The 14,407-nt window shown below is 45.0% G+C and overlaps 1 pseudogene across 1 annotated transcript in view; it reads right to left on the reverse strand.

The window, feature by feature from the left end:
* Positions 1-8,170: 8,170 nt before the first annotated feature.
* The window catches only part of LOC311220834 (katanin p60 ATPase-containing subunit A-like 2), a 32,214-nt pseudogene continuing 25,977 nt past the window's right edge, over positions 8,171-14,407 (reverse strand). The window contains exons 6-8 of the transcript in view: positions 9,818-9,980; positions 8,638-8,740; positions 8,171-8,328 (exon numbers count right to left, since the gene is read on the reverse strand). The product of the transcript in view is annotated as a katanin p60 ATPase-containing subunit A-like 2 (transcript). The remainder of the gene's footprint in view (positions 8,329-8,637; positions 8,741-9,817; positions 9,981-14,407) is intronic.

The raw sequence follows: 14,407 nt of genomic DNA on the forward strand, positions 1-14,407 counted from the left end.
TATTAGCACCTATACATATTCATTACCTAACCCCGCCTACTCTCGCTTCGTATGCTAATTAGCTTATCAGTCCTTGTGCTTGCCCAAAGCCTTCCAAGAATTGTGGGCCGGGGTCTTCAGGATGTGGGCAGTGGTCTTTGGGAGAAAGGCCGTAGGTCTTCCTCGTGATGCACTTTTCACCTTTTGCTTAATCAGTTGTTTTCCAAGCTGTAAAAATGCTGAGTTGGCTTTCGGTTTAACTGCGGCTCGGCAGATAACAGGATGTCTCAGTTAACAAGACATAACAGTTGACTCAAGTTATCTCAAGTCTCAGCCTGACTGAGGGTTAACAGATAACGGGATGTTTTCAAATAACAAGATGCTTCAACATAACAGAAGGTCAACAGATAACAAGATGTCGTTTACTTTGTTCTCGCTAACTTTTAACCACAAGTTTTATTCTATCCTAAAGTGAGTTTATACAATATCACTGTGCCCTAGATGTGCCTTTTCCTTTCCACTGACAACGAGGAGCTCAGGCTGAATAATTGCCTGTTAGGCAACTACTTGGTTGAAACCCAAATTTAGGCTAGGTAAATCTAACCCAAAACTAGATACACGGAGTGAGGCCCTTCTTTACGCACTGTTATAAATGAGGTCTGAACTCAATCTGAATTTTGTAATATTTATAAAAAAAATATTTCTAAAAGGTATAAAAGGCAAGTAAACAGCGCTGGGTGTGCGGGGAGTCTACGCTCCATCAACACGCACACAGAAACATCAAACATTCTAAATATACAGAACATTGCTTTACATACTAAACGCAAGTATGCCTATACATACGTACAATCAGGAAAGGTAACAAACAATCCTGTAAGTTCCATAACTTACTAAAATCGAGTACGCCTATACATATTCACGATCAGAAAAGGTAAAAAACAATTTTCCATTCCTTTTCTTGATTACTAACAAGTCTCCATTTTCCATTCCTTTTGAACAATATATCTTGCTTTAAGTTGTCAAGCAACTCGGTCTTCAGGCCTTATGTATCCCATTCTTCCCAGATCGAAGAAAAGCATATCCATCTCCTTTTCAAGGCCAATAGGGCCTGGGTCAAAAGGCACGTCCAGGTCACCAGGGGGTGTAACAGCAAAAGCCTTCAATGGCTGTAGCAGCAGAGGGGCCCATGGCATAGCAGTTGGATCAGTAAAGGAGCCCGCAGATCCCTCACTATCTGGCAAGCCACATTTGTGATTGTGGCTCCACGTGGCTCTTTAAGGCCTCAGAGATTGCTCGCCAGGTGCCGAGCAATCCCACAGCCACCTTGCCATTTTTAGTTGCAGAGTCCCACACCTTGACCTCAGTTTCGTCCCATATTTCAGGCTCATAAACTGTCTGATTGTTAAGAAGGAGAATGAGCTGTAAGGTTACCAGGACAGTCTTTGTTCCTAAGGACGTATGATTCCCCATAACGCGAAACTGCTTACCAGCGAGAGGCAGTTGTGTGCGTGGGTCCACTTCTCTCAGCTCAAGCTTCTCTCCAGCTCCAGTGCGCCTGTTTCCAGCGACTTTCTGTATGAGCTTCTCTGAGCAGTTTGCTGAGTTTGGCGGAACCTATCTTCATGAGGCGATCAATGTGCCTGTTCCTGTCCTGGTCTCCATTCTGCCAGCCTGTTCCTCTTCACTTCTTTTTCTTGCTTCTTTATTGATGTAACTTCGTCGCGCTGCCTTTTTTTTTTTTTTTATCTTGAAGGCAGTTTCCCGTCTTATACCCTTCTCCCCACAGCAGGTCTTTTCAAAACAACTTTTCATTGGTCAAACAACTTTGAATGTAACAACAACAGCAAACACACAGAAACATCCATGCCTTATCGGCTGGAGAACAAGACACCAGCTAGAGAACAAGAAACCCTGAGACTGCATGGAGTCTCCTGAATCACCCTTCTTTATTTCCTCTAAACTCTTTTATATTCCTGATGGCCTCATCATTAAGAGTCTAATGTTATCTCAACCACGGGGCTTTCAAACCCCCATGGCCACATTCCCAAATCTCCCCCTTCTTAATATCAACCATTTTCTCGACACGAATTACCACTCCATATATAACAATCAGATAGATTGTGAACCTGGATTACTCACCCAGTGGGGAAACAAGGGAGGGTCCTGTCATCAAAAAGTATATAAACTGTGTTTTGAAACTAGTAGATGCACTCTCTCCTGCTTGTGGGGTGCCCACCATTGCAATCGCGAATAAATTACTGCTTCACTGAGATCCTCGCCTGAGCCTAAGTTATTGGCTACGGAGCGTTTCTCACATGGGGAATCATACGTCCTTAGTAACAAGGACTGTCCTGGTAACTTTGCATCTTGTTCTCATTATTAACAATTGGACAGTTTATGATCCTGAAATATGGGACCAAACTGAGGTGAAGGTGTGGGACTCTGCAACTAAAAATGGCAAGGTTGCAGTGGGATTGCTCGGCACCTGGCGAGCAATCTCTGAGGCCTTAAAGAGCCACGTGGAGCCACAATCACAAACGTTTGGCTTGCCAGATAGTGAGGGAGCTGCAGGCTCCTTTACTGATCCGACTGCTACGCCATGGGCCCCCCCACCGCTACTGCCATCTAAGGCTTTTGCTGTTACGCCCCCTGGTGACCTGGACGTGCCTTTTGACCCAGGCCGTATTGGCCTTGAAAAGGAGATAGATATGCTTTTCTTCGATCCGGGAAGAACGGGATACATAAGGCCTGAAGACCGAGTTGCTTAACAACTTAAAGCGAGACATATTGTTCAAAAGGAATGGAAAATGGAGACTTGTTTGTAGTCAAGAAAAGGCATGGAAAATGCAGACTGTTAAGTCATGGAACTGACTTATGAAGTCAGTATCCTCTTATGAAGGTTCCAGTGGGACAAGGACAAATACTTGATGTGAACTCCCTTACCAGCAGAGAGGTTAGGAATTTTAAGAAGGAAATGAAGTCTTTAACTGAGGGCCTGGCAGAACAGTCAAATCCATTTCTAAGGCCTAATTTGTATTTGGGGGTGGGAGAAGAATGTCAATCTTGATTATGTTATTCACTGAAGAAGAATGTTTGTGGGGGGGGGGGAATGATTCAGCGGGCAGCTATGCAAGAATGGGAAAGAACTAACACCCCCCCCCCCCCTCAGACCAGGAGTAATACCAATATTTCTGCTCTATCTGCTTATCTAACTGGGATAATAACAACCCACAACACAGAAATCATATGAGAGACTCAGGGCCAGAATTAGAAAGTCCTCAGGGATGAATCCTGAGGACCCAGTGGCCCAAGGGTTATTTAAAGTTCATTTTGCGATTAAAGCCTGGCCAGATATGCAGGAAAAGCTCCAGAAGGTGGGAGGCTGGAGTGAACAGTGTAGGTAGTATGAAGGTGCATGCCAGGAGGAGAGGAAAAAGTGCCTTGAATAGGTTGTGAACTTGTAGTACTCAGACAATGAGGAAACAGGAGAAATCAGGTGTTGGGTAATAGGGAATATAAGGTTATGATAAACTTTTACTATGCGCGCCTGTTTGCAGGATGCCTGCTGTCCTGGTTTTAGCTAGGATAGAGTTAATTTTCCTCCTAGTAGCTGGTAGGGTGCTATGTTTTGGATTAGGATGAAAAGAGTGCTGATAACACCTCAATGTTTTAATTGTTGCAGAGCAGTGCTTACACCAAGCCAAGGACATTTCAGCTTCTCACTCTGTCCTGCCAGCGGGCAGGCTGGGGGTGCAGCAAGAGCTGGGAGGGGACAGACCCAGGACAGCTGACCCAAACTGGCCAAAGGGGTATTCTATAGCATCTGACGTCATGCTAAGCAATATATAGAAGTGGCTGGCCAGGGTCGGGGGGGCAGCTGCTCAGGGATAGGCATCAGTCAGGCGGTGGTGAGCAATTACACTGTGCATCACTTGTTTATGCACAGTAATAGTAGGAGTACTATTATCATCATCTTGTTGTTGTCGTTCATTTATTAAGACAGAAAATAATAATAATGTCTTTATCTCAACTCACAGGTGTCATTTTCCTGATTCTCTCCCCCATCCCAGAGAGGGAGGGGGTAGGGTGAACAAGCGGCTGTTTGGTGCTTAGCTACTGGCTAGGTTAAACCACAACACCCGCCCTTGCAATCATGAATAAAATAGCTTCACAGAAGGTCCTGTCTGAATAAAATTGAGATCTTTCTCACATGTGTAGTGGGTTCATGTGGCAAGGTTTTGGTAGCAGGGGGCCATAGGGGTGGCTTCTGTGAGAACAATCTAGAAGCTGCCCCATGTTAGGTAAGGGCCCTGCTGCTGACTAGAGCCGAGCCAGTAAGTGTTATTGTTTGTGCCTTTGTGAGAGCACATTTTTGTTTTTCCCCTGTCTTAAAATGCTGTGCCACACAGCAGCTGGGAGAGTGAGAGGAATGCGGAACAGCCTTGCAGGCGCCAAGGTCAGTGAAGAAGGAGGGGGAGAGGTGCTCCAGGCGCCGGAGCAGAAGTCCCCTGCGGCCTGTGGTGAGGACCATGGTGAAGCAGGCTGTCCTCCTGCAGCCCATGAAGGACACCATGGTAGAGCAGGTGGACCTTCCCTGAAGGAGGCAGAGGCCTGTGGAGGACCCCTGCTGGAGCAGATTCTGGACCGGACCTGACCTGTAGCCCATGGAAAGGAGCCCACGCAGGAGCAGGTGACCTGGCAGGAGCTGCTGCCCGTGGGGGATCCAGGTTGGAGCAGTTTGCTCCCGAGGGATGGACCCCGTGGTACAGACCCATATCTGGAGCAGTTCTTGAAGAGCTGCTGCCTGTGGGAAGCCCATGCTGGATCAGTTTGGAAAGGACTGCATCCCATGGGAGGGACCCCATGGCACAGGGGACGAGAGTGACTGAGAAGGAGCGGAGGAGACAAAGCACTATAGACTGACCATAACCCCTGTTCCCCTGCCCTGCTCAGGGGGAGGAGGTGGAAGAGGGTGGATGGGGGGGGGGGGGAAAGGTGCTTTTGTTTTCTTTCCTTTGTTTCTCACTTCTCTAGCTTGTAAGATTTATTTAGGCAATAAATCTTACTATCTCCCTGTGCTGAGTCTGTTTTGCCCGTCACACTAATTACTGTGTGATCTCCCTGTCCTTATCTCAACCCTTGAGCCCTTTTCATCGTATTTTCTCCCCATTCCTCTTTGAGGAGGGAGAGTGAGAGAGCAGTTGTGGTGGAGCTCAGCTGCCCACCCGAGTAAAACCACCACAACATGTAGGATGCATTGCTTCTTGTATGTGCTAAACCTACCCCTATGAACCAACTTTGTAATGATGGTAAATAGCTTTTCTGATCCATTTGCAAACTGTAATACTTGAAGTCCTTTACAGTTGTTTTACAATGCTCCTGAGTCTTAAATTATTAGATTGTAACTATACTGTACTGGGGTATTAACCTTATTTAAAATATCGTTTTGTGTTAATGAGCTATGCTCATCCTTTATTAAGAAAAATCACTGTGATGAATGAAGGGGAACTTTCCTTAAATCAAAGATGGTTTCTTTGCCATCTCGGTGGGTGGTTACTTACCTTTGGATTTAATCTCTTCCAGAGACAGAACATGTAGCCTGAGGGAGTTCTGCAGTAGAAGTGGGAGAATACACTCCCCCTAGGAACAAAAAGCAGCTTTAGATACCGTTTGTGTTGCATGCTGTATAATGAAATCAGAGCTACTGTTACACACCCCCTATATGCACAGCTATGTCACCCAGGAAGAAAGTAACACTGAGAGGCTAACATCTCTGCCAAATATACAATTGGGAAAAAAAGAAACCAAAAAAATCTCAAAACACATGATAGCTGGAGGCCTTATCTTAGGTGCCATCATAAATGGTAACCTACTCTTATGAATAAATTCACCCATCTAATGTTCTCCCAACAATTCTCAATCTGTTTGCTGCCTGGAGTATGTATGGGAGATTTTTGGCCTGTAGTTGAAGGCAAGTTAGGGAAGTGAGAAATCTATAAGTAAAATCCTGTGAAATAATTTCCCATGAAGATTTCTGACAGTGTGAGACTGATTCGCAGAAGAACTCTGCAACTCAAAGCAAACGAGTTATAAAGTAGGTATGTGGTTTATTTCAGCACCAGGCGCATGCGGGATAGCTCCCAAAGGCATACACAACAATTCATAGAATTCGTTCACTCGCATTCTCTTTTATCCCCTAAAATGTTACATATGCATTAAGTTTTGCAACACATCTATGCATATTCATTTCCTAGCTCCGCCTAGCCCCGCTTCGTATGCTAGTTGTCTTATCAGTCCTTCTGCGCTTGCGTAGTACTCTCTGGTGGTCGTCCGGGTGGTCATTGGGATGAAGTAAGATGTCTTCATCAGGGTTGAACTTTTCACCTTGTCTTCTTGCGCATGCTCTCTGAGTCCTTGGTTACAGTACAAACCATAATGTTGATTTGATCTGGTTCTTGGGGTCCGAGGGGCTCCTGTTATCTCGAGGCCTTGCAAGTTTGGCATTCTTTTTCTTGTCCTTTCACAAACACTTCTCTTTATCTCTGAGCCCTTGGTCACAGTACAAACCCTAAGGCTGGTTTGATCCGGTTCTCAGAGTCCCAGGGGCTCCTGTTATCTCGAGGCCTAAGCACAGCACAACCACAGTACATCGCAAATGTAGCACATATTAAGCAATGAGTGTTGCCTACATATTCATTCTTAATCAGTCGCCCTCTAATTTCTAACCCCATGTCTCAGTACCCCCCTTTTCTGGAAAATCTAGTAAATTCTTTTACTTAATACAGAAATTCTTCTTCCCAATCTCTACGATATGTATCCCTCAATGCCTTGCCATGTACTTTCGACAAGGAAGCTAATATCGCCATTCGTTGTAACAATTTCCAATTCCACACAAGTATTACAAAAGACAATACTAAACTTATACCAACTAACATCAATAAAACAATAATTGGGTGACCCAATGTGTTCAAAATCCCAGTTGCAGTTGGCGACCACCCAAAGAGTGCATCCCACCAGTTGTGATTTGCGTCGTTTCACTCTTTGCAAAACTCTGCTTATTTCCTTCATATCACGATGGACAATGGTTAGAGTGTTCTCCCTATTTTCCTGAATGCCTTTTAAAATTTTGATCAGGTCTTGGTGTTTAACTAATTGCATCACTAAGGTGAGGTTTATCCCAATAGGTGTAGGTAATAACTTGTGATACATTGTATTGTTAGACTTGATCAACTAGTGGGATACCACTGGTGCCAAATACAGAAAAATCACACCTGACAATTTTCCAACTAATTTCTAACCCCATGTCTCAAGACAATAGAACAAAAGGGGACTGTTGCTTCTCCAGAGGTCCAGGAGCATGCTGGAGAGCATCGTGACACTTAAAAAAGCAGCTTCACAGAAAACCATGCAAAGAAAACATTGGAAGAAACAGAAAATAACTGTCTTGCCAAGCAAGAGAGAAGGTAAGAGGGGGACAGTGATGAGTCCTGAAAGGCTGAAAAAATGACTTAGAATTTCCAATAAAAAGCTTGACAGGCATCTGACTGGTTACTTGGCCATGATTATCAGCAGCAAAGTCTCCAACTTGGGTAATACCGCAGCACTGCACAGACTCACCTTTTTTATGTGACTCACCTCACGTTTTATGACTGGCTGCAAACCAGTGGGTTACCAGCAATCCAGTTTCTAGCCAGATTAGCCTAGATAGATGCTGATTTTCTACAATAATTCCAAATTCTTCTGATCCCTTGCACTTTCCACCTTGGAAATATCCCAAACCAACCGGAACGTAATATGTTTGGCACATCAAGATGACCTTTAAGGTTCCTTCCAACCCAAACCATTCTATGATCAAGGTTCTGATTGCAGATTAAAACAACAAACTAACCAAGTTTACCAGGCACTATTAAACTGAATATCATTGAAAACGATTGTTTTTGCTTCATTAAAAAGGCATGCAAGCCTCTGTTGCTAGAGCTGCTCTGATTGTGATGATTTAGTGAGTCTCAGAAAGGAAGAATTACACTAACCATCTAATTGCTCTTAACAAACTTTCTGCTCCAGCTCTTGTACTACAGACCTGTAAACAAATACCACGAAAAAAGACTAAAAATTAATCAAAATCAATCAAATCCAAATCCTTTGGAGGTGACACAGATGCCATTTTGGATAGCAAAAGTCTTTGAAGTTCTCAGTCTTTTAGTTCTCTCCAAACTGACTCAAACTCTCTCTGCCAAGCTGTGTACTTCTGGCTCAGCTTTTTTGCCGATGGCTTGGTACGGGCAATCACATCTAGGAAATCTGCTGTTGTGATTGTGTCCAGTTGGATCACAGGTAAGTTACTGTTACCTAGAGAAAACAGGTCAAATAACATTATTACTACCAAAAGATATTCTTTTAAGTCTAACATATGACTTACTATATAAAAACAGTAGAATGAACCTAGAGAGATAAAGAGAAATTCATATTTATGCACAGATACTGACATAAAAAAGGGCTAATTTTCAGAAACATTAGCTTTAGTAAATGTTTTAGAAATGGAGTTTAAAACTTCTCTAAGCAGAAAGAGATCCACCTGCTGGGGTTAACGTAATTTCTAGAGTTACAGCAGTGGATCAGCATTTCCCAGATTAGATTCTCTAATAAAAGCTGTGGTACCTTGCTGATGGTTTTCAAGAGCATCGAAGATTTTCCTCACTGTTCTCATGGTTGCTTCCTTGCACACAAGTTTGATGTCAGAACCAGAGTACCCATCAGTTTTCTGTGACAGAACCAGAACAATACATTACAGCTTACAGCCTTATAAATCAGACAACAGTGGCATTTACAAGCATATATGTTTTATGTGTATTTTTATAAAGTATCTGTAAATTCTATTGCTGTCAGAAATATATCATAGAATACAAAATCAGGATATCCAGAGTTGGAAGGGACCCACAGGGGTCCTTGAGTCCAACTCCTACACACATTATATATGTATACATAGATACATATGTGTATATGTACATATATATATATGCACCTTCCTACAAACCCCTTCCTCACCCCAACATTACGCTGGTTACTCTAGCTTTGAATGTCCACAGTACCTTTCAGGTGCAAAGGAAATACTGAGCATTTTCTTTCTAAGTGACAGGTTTCTGTAAGTCAACTAAAACTCACTTTTCTGTGTCTGTTCCCAGCTTTCCTGTTAACAAAATAACTACATTTCCTTATTTATAAAACAAAAACTGAGCAGAATTGTCTCTGAACAGAAGAAAAGAGACAACTGGGAAAGCTGTAGATATTTCTAAAGAATTTAGGATGTGACGAGGGGCTAAATAAAGCAAGCCTGATTTCCTAGTGAATCTCACTCTTGTCTGAAAGCTGGTTTCTCCTGCTGCAGTGGAACTGTGACAAACCTTCCCTACCCAATTAATTGTTCATTACCCCAGTGAATTGGAAGTGCTCCCAGCCCAGTAAGAAGAGTGAGAGAACATACTATTGCTGTAAGTCTCCCTGTATTTAAGGCTGAAAAATTGGCCCAACAGAGAGGATCAGAAAACATGACTCTGCAAGCAGAGCTGTGTGGAACCAGTGATTTCCACAGCCAGGTGTGTACCTATGATATGCTCAGCCCTGCCTCTCACTAATTTCTGGCTGGCTGGAACTTCAGACGGACCCAAAGTCCTTCCCCCAGCCTTGTATGTCGCAATTGCTGCATACAGAGAGGTGCTGTCCCTACCCTCTGCCCTGGACCTCTTCCACCATGACACAATCCCATCACTGTCGACAGTACATATCACTCTTGCTTGTTTCCCACTCTGAAAGTCCCCAAGCTGCTGCAGTGTTGTCTCACCTGTCCCAGCAAGCTGTAGTCCAGATCTGTTCTCAGCTCCACTCCTCCGCTGTTGCTCAGAGGGGGCAGCCAGTGCTGGATCATTGCTCACCACGCCTCTTTACTTGGAAGGTCGACCAAAATCCATTTCTCTAGATGCCACAGCATGTCAGAATCCAACTCCCTGCAAGCAAAGCAGAAGAGGAATCATTTCAGTGCATCTCTTTGCAGAGACAGTTTTCACAGGAAGCTCCTCACTACAAGGACTGACAATTTTCAACCCCACCTGTAGCTGTGCCAACCTAGTTTTGAAAAAATAGATTAATTATCAAGTGTATTCCTGTTCGCTGTATTAGCAATACACTAGCTTACGACAACAAGGCTTAACAACAGCAGTCAGAAGTTTTAGTTATCTTCTCTGGTACTTGTGTGCAGCATGTCCCATCAGTCCTCACCATTTCTCCCTTTGCTATTAAGGAGACACTACAAATTGTCTGTCTGGGGTAATATTTTTATAATAATAAAAATATTTTATAATAATAATTCAGGGACAAAATTAGGAAGGCCAAAGCTCATCTGGAGCTCAATCTGGCTACTGCCGTTAAAGATAACAAAAAATGTTTTTATAAATACATCAACACAAAAAGGAGGACTAAGGAGAATCTCTATCCTTTACTGGATGCAGGGGGAAACTTAGTTACAAGAGATGAGGAAAAGGCGGAGGTGCTTAATGCCTTCTTCGCCTCAGTCTTTAGCGGCAATACCGGTTGTTCTCTGGATACCCAGTACCCTGAGCTGGTGGAAGGGGATGGGAAGCAGGATGTGGCCCTCACTATCCACGAAGAACTGGTTGGTGACCTGCTACGGCACCTGGATGTGCACAAGTCGATGGGGCCGGATGGGATCCACCCAAGGGTACTGAGGGAACTGGCAGAGGAGCTGGCCAAGCCACTATCCATCATTTATCAGCAGTCCTGGCTATCGGGGGAGGTCCCAGTTGACTGGTGGCTAGCAAACGTGACGCCCATCTACAAGAAGGGCCAGAGGGCAGACCCAGGAAACTACAGGCCTGTCAGTTTGACCTCAGTGCCAGGGAAGCTCATGGAGCAGATCCTTTTGAGAGTCATCACACAGCACTTGCAGGGCAAGCAGGCGATCAGGCCCAGTCAGCATGGGTTTATGAAAGGCAGGTCCTGCTTGAGGAACCTGATCTCCTTCTATGACAAAGTGATGTGCTGGGTGGATGAGGGAAAGGCTGTGGATGTGGTCTACCTTGACTTCAGCAAGGCTTTTGACACCGTCTCCCACAACATTCTCCTCAAGAAACTGGCTGCTCTTGGCTTGGACTGGCGCACGCTTGGGTTAGAAACTGGCTGGATAGCCGGGCCCAAAGAGTCGTGCTAAATGGAGTCAAGTCCAGTTGGAGGCCAGTCACTAGTGGCGTTCCCCAGGGCTCGGTGCTGGGGCCGGTCCTCTTTAATATCTTCATCGATGATCTGGACAAGGGCATTGAGTGCACCCTCAGTAAGTTTGCAGATGACACCAAGCTATGCGCGTGTGTCGATCTGCTTGAGGGTAGGAAGGCTCTGGAGGAGGATCTGGATAGGCTGCACCGATGGGCTGAGGTCAACTGCATGAAGTTTAACAAGGCCAAGTGCCGGGTCCTCCAACCTGGGATGCAATAACCTGTCCTGGTTTCAGTTAGCACAGAATTAATTTTCTTCCTAGTAGCTGGTGGAATGCTGTGTTTTGGCTTAGAATGAGAAGAGTGCTGATAACACCCCGATGCTTTAATTGTTGCAGAGCAGTGCTTATACTAAGCCAAGGACATCTCAGCCTTTGCTCTGTCCTGCCAACGGGCAGGCTGGGGGGTGCAGTAAGAGCTGGGAGGGGACAGACCCAGGACAGGTGACCCAAACTAGCCAAAGGGGTATTCCATACCATCTGACGTCATGCTAAACAATATATAGGGGTGGCTAGCCGGGGGGAGGGGGCCGGACTGCTCGGGGTTAGGCTGGGCATCGGTCAGCGGGTGGTGAGCAATTGCATTGTGCATCACTTGTTTGTACATACTATTATTACTTTCGTATTATCCCCATTGTATCATCATTATTATTATTGTTATTATTATTTTTGTTATTTTTTTTTTCCTGTCTTATTAAACTGTCTTTATCTCAACTCACGGGCTTCACTTTCCATTTCTCTCCCCCGTCCCAGAGAGGGAGGGGGGAGGGTGAGCGAACGGCTGCGTGGTGTTTAGCTGCCGGTCGGGTTAAACCACGACATAACCCCAAGCAGAGCTACAGGCTGGGAGATGAGTGGTTGGAGAGCTGCCAGGCAGAGAAGGACCTGGGAGTGATGGTGGATAGTCGGCTGAATATGAGCCAGCAGCGTGCTCAGGTGGCCAAGAAGGCCAACAGCATCCTGGCTTGCATAAGAAACAGTGTGGCCAGCAGGGCTAGGGAGGTGATCGTCCCCCTGTACTCGGCTCTGGTGAGGCCGCACCTCGAGTACTGTGTTCAGTTTTGGGCCCCTCGCTACAAGAAGGACATCGAGGTGCTTGAGCGGGTCCAGAGAAGGGCGACGAAGCTGGTGAGGGGCCTGGAGAACAAGTCCTACGAGGAGCGGCTGAGGGAGCTGGGCTTGTTCAGCCTGGAGAAGAGGAGGCTCAGGGGCGACCTTATTGCTCTTTACAGATACCTTAAAGGAGGCTGTAGTGAGGTGGGGGTTGGCCTGTTCTCCCACGTGCCTGGTGACAGGACGAGGGGGAATGGGCTAAAGTTGCACCAGGGGAGTTTTAGGTTGGATGTTAGGAAGAACTTCTTTACCGAAAGGGTTGTTAGACATTGGAACAAGCTGCCCAGGGAAGTGGTGGAGTCACCATCGCTGGAAGTCTTTAAAAGACGTTTAGATGTAGAGCTTAGGGATATGGTTTAGTGGGGACTGTTAGTGTTAGGTCGGAGGTTGGACTCGATGATCTTGAGGTCTCTTCCAACCTAGAAATTCTGTGATTCCGTGATTCTGTAATATGTCAGGACTAATTAATTGCTGCTTTGTAAGGGATGCTTAAAATATAGACAGAAACACAGACTTTCAATCTGGGATGCAAGGACCATGTTCATGGCAGAACAGGAGCTTCATCTGAGGCTGCTCCTGCAATGCAAATCATATATAATACAGCCCCAAAGGACAGTATCCTTGTAAAAAGGAGCACGTGAAAGATGAACAGGCTGGATCAATGTGCCAATGAGCCAAAACCTCTCTTGAGATCAGCTCTGATAAAGGTGTTTGGCAAAAAAAAAAACAAAGAAACAAACAAACAAAACAAACAAACAAAAAACAAGACTGAGAATACTCCTTATTTTTACTTGTTTGCGGTGCACAAAGGAAGCTTGAAAGAAAAAAAAAAAAAGCATTTCATGACCACCTAGATGAAGTCTTTCTTGACAGTGCCCCAGATGCTGTCAGTTTGCAGGAGTCCTGGTACGCCTGGCACGCCAGCTCCGCAGATGCACATCCAAGTGGGTCATTTAATCTAGCCTTCTATCAAGTGCTCTTCAGTTGTCTGCATCTAACAGTGACATAACTGAACACAAATTTCTTCTCTGGTTCATCTCTTGTTACTCATATAATGGGAACAATCTACAGGTACCCCAATCATCCATACAATTTTCAAGAAATAGCAGCTACAAAGTATTTACTCATAAGTCTCCAGTGTCTTCCAGGAGCTGCTCTGAGCTATTATCCTTTCAAATGCAGTACCAATCTTTCTCCAGTGGCCCCATTCAGTCACTGAATTGTTATTTCAGTTTAAAATTTAGTTCCCCATGCTTGCCAAGAAACTCTCATCAGGGAGAAACTCCCTTCAATGTGTCTTGTTGTACTGGGTCTGGCAGAGAAGAAAAAAAAGGAGCCCTAAGCACCATTTCCACCCCTGCCAGCTGAGCAGAAAGAGCCAGCTGCTGGAGGTACACTTAAGCCTGCCTCTACCTTTGATGAAATCAAAGTGAAATCCTTTGGTGAGGATCCTTGGGTGAAATCCTTTTGCCAGCAAAGCCAATGTGCAAGCAATACTTCTGGTATAAAACCCCTCTTGAATTTACAGGGAGCTGACTGCCAGCTCGGGACAGACCTGGAGCACACCAACAAAGCTTATTTCTGTCACCTTCAGTGACTTGTATTTATTTTTTAATAGTATCTTCTACTGGCACACAACATAAGAAAAGGAAAAAAAGCCTCCCAAGTAGGTGCTGTCATTCAGCTCAGTGGGATCAGAAGTGCCTCTGTTCCCAGAAAGAACCTCTCAGTTTTGGAGAGCTGAGTCAATGGCTCAGGATGAGAAAACCAGATCAATAGGCTCTCACATGCCAACAGAATTCACTCAGATCCTTACCAGTACTTCTAATCAAGGCCTCCGATGTAAATACCAGAGCTTTGCTAATCAATGTCTATTGGCATATTGATACCATTACTGAGATTTTAGGCTGCTTAAGAGGCTTGCTGAGCAGCCGTGGGGCTTCAGCCTACGCTGTGCAACACCCAGTGCAATGCCTCTCACACAGGCTGCAGAATGGGCACAGGACCATTTTGGTCCCCCCTCACCTTCCAAAT

This window comes from Netta rufina (assembly GCF_964035555.1).
Source record: "Netta rufina genome assembly, chromosome: W".
Taxonomy (NCBI): domain Eukaryota; kingdom Metazoa; phylum Chordata; class Aves; order Anseriformes; family Anatidae; genus Netta; species Netta rufina.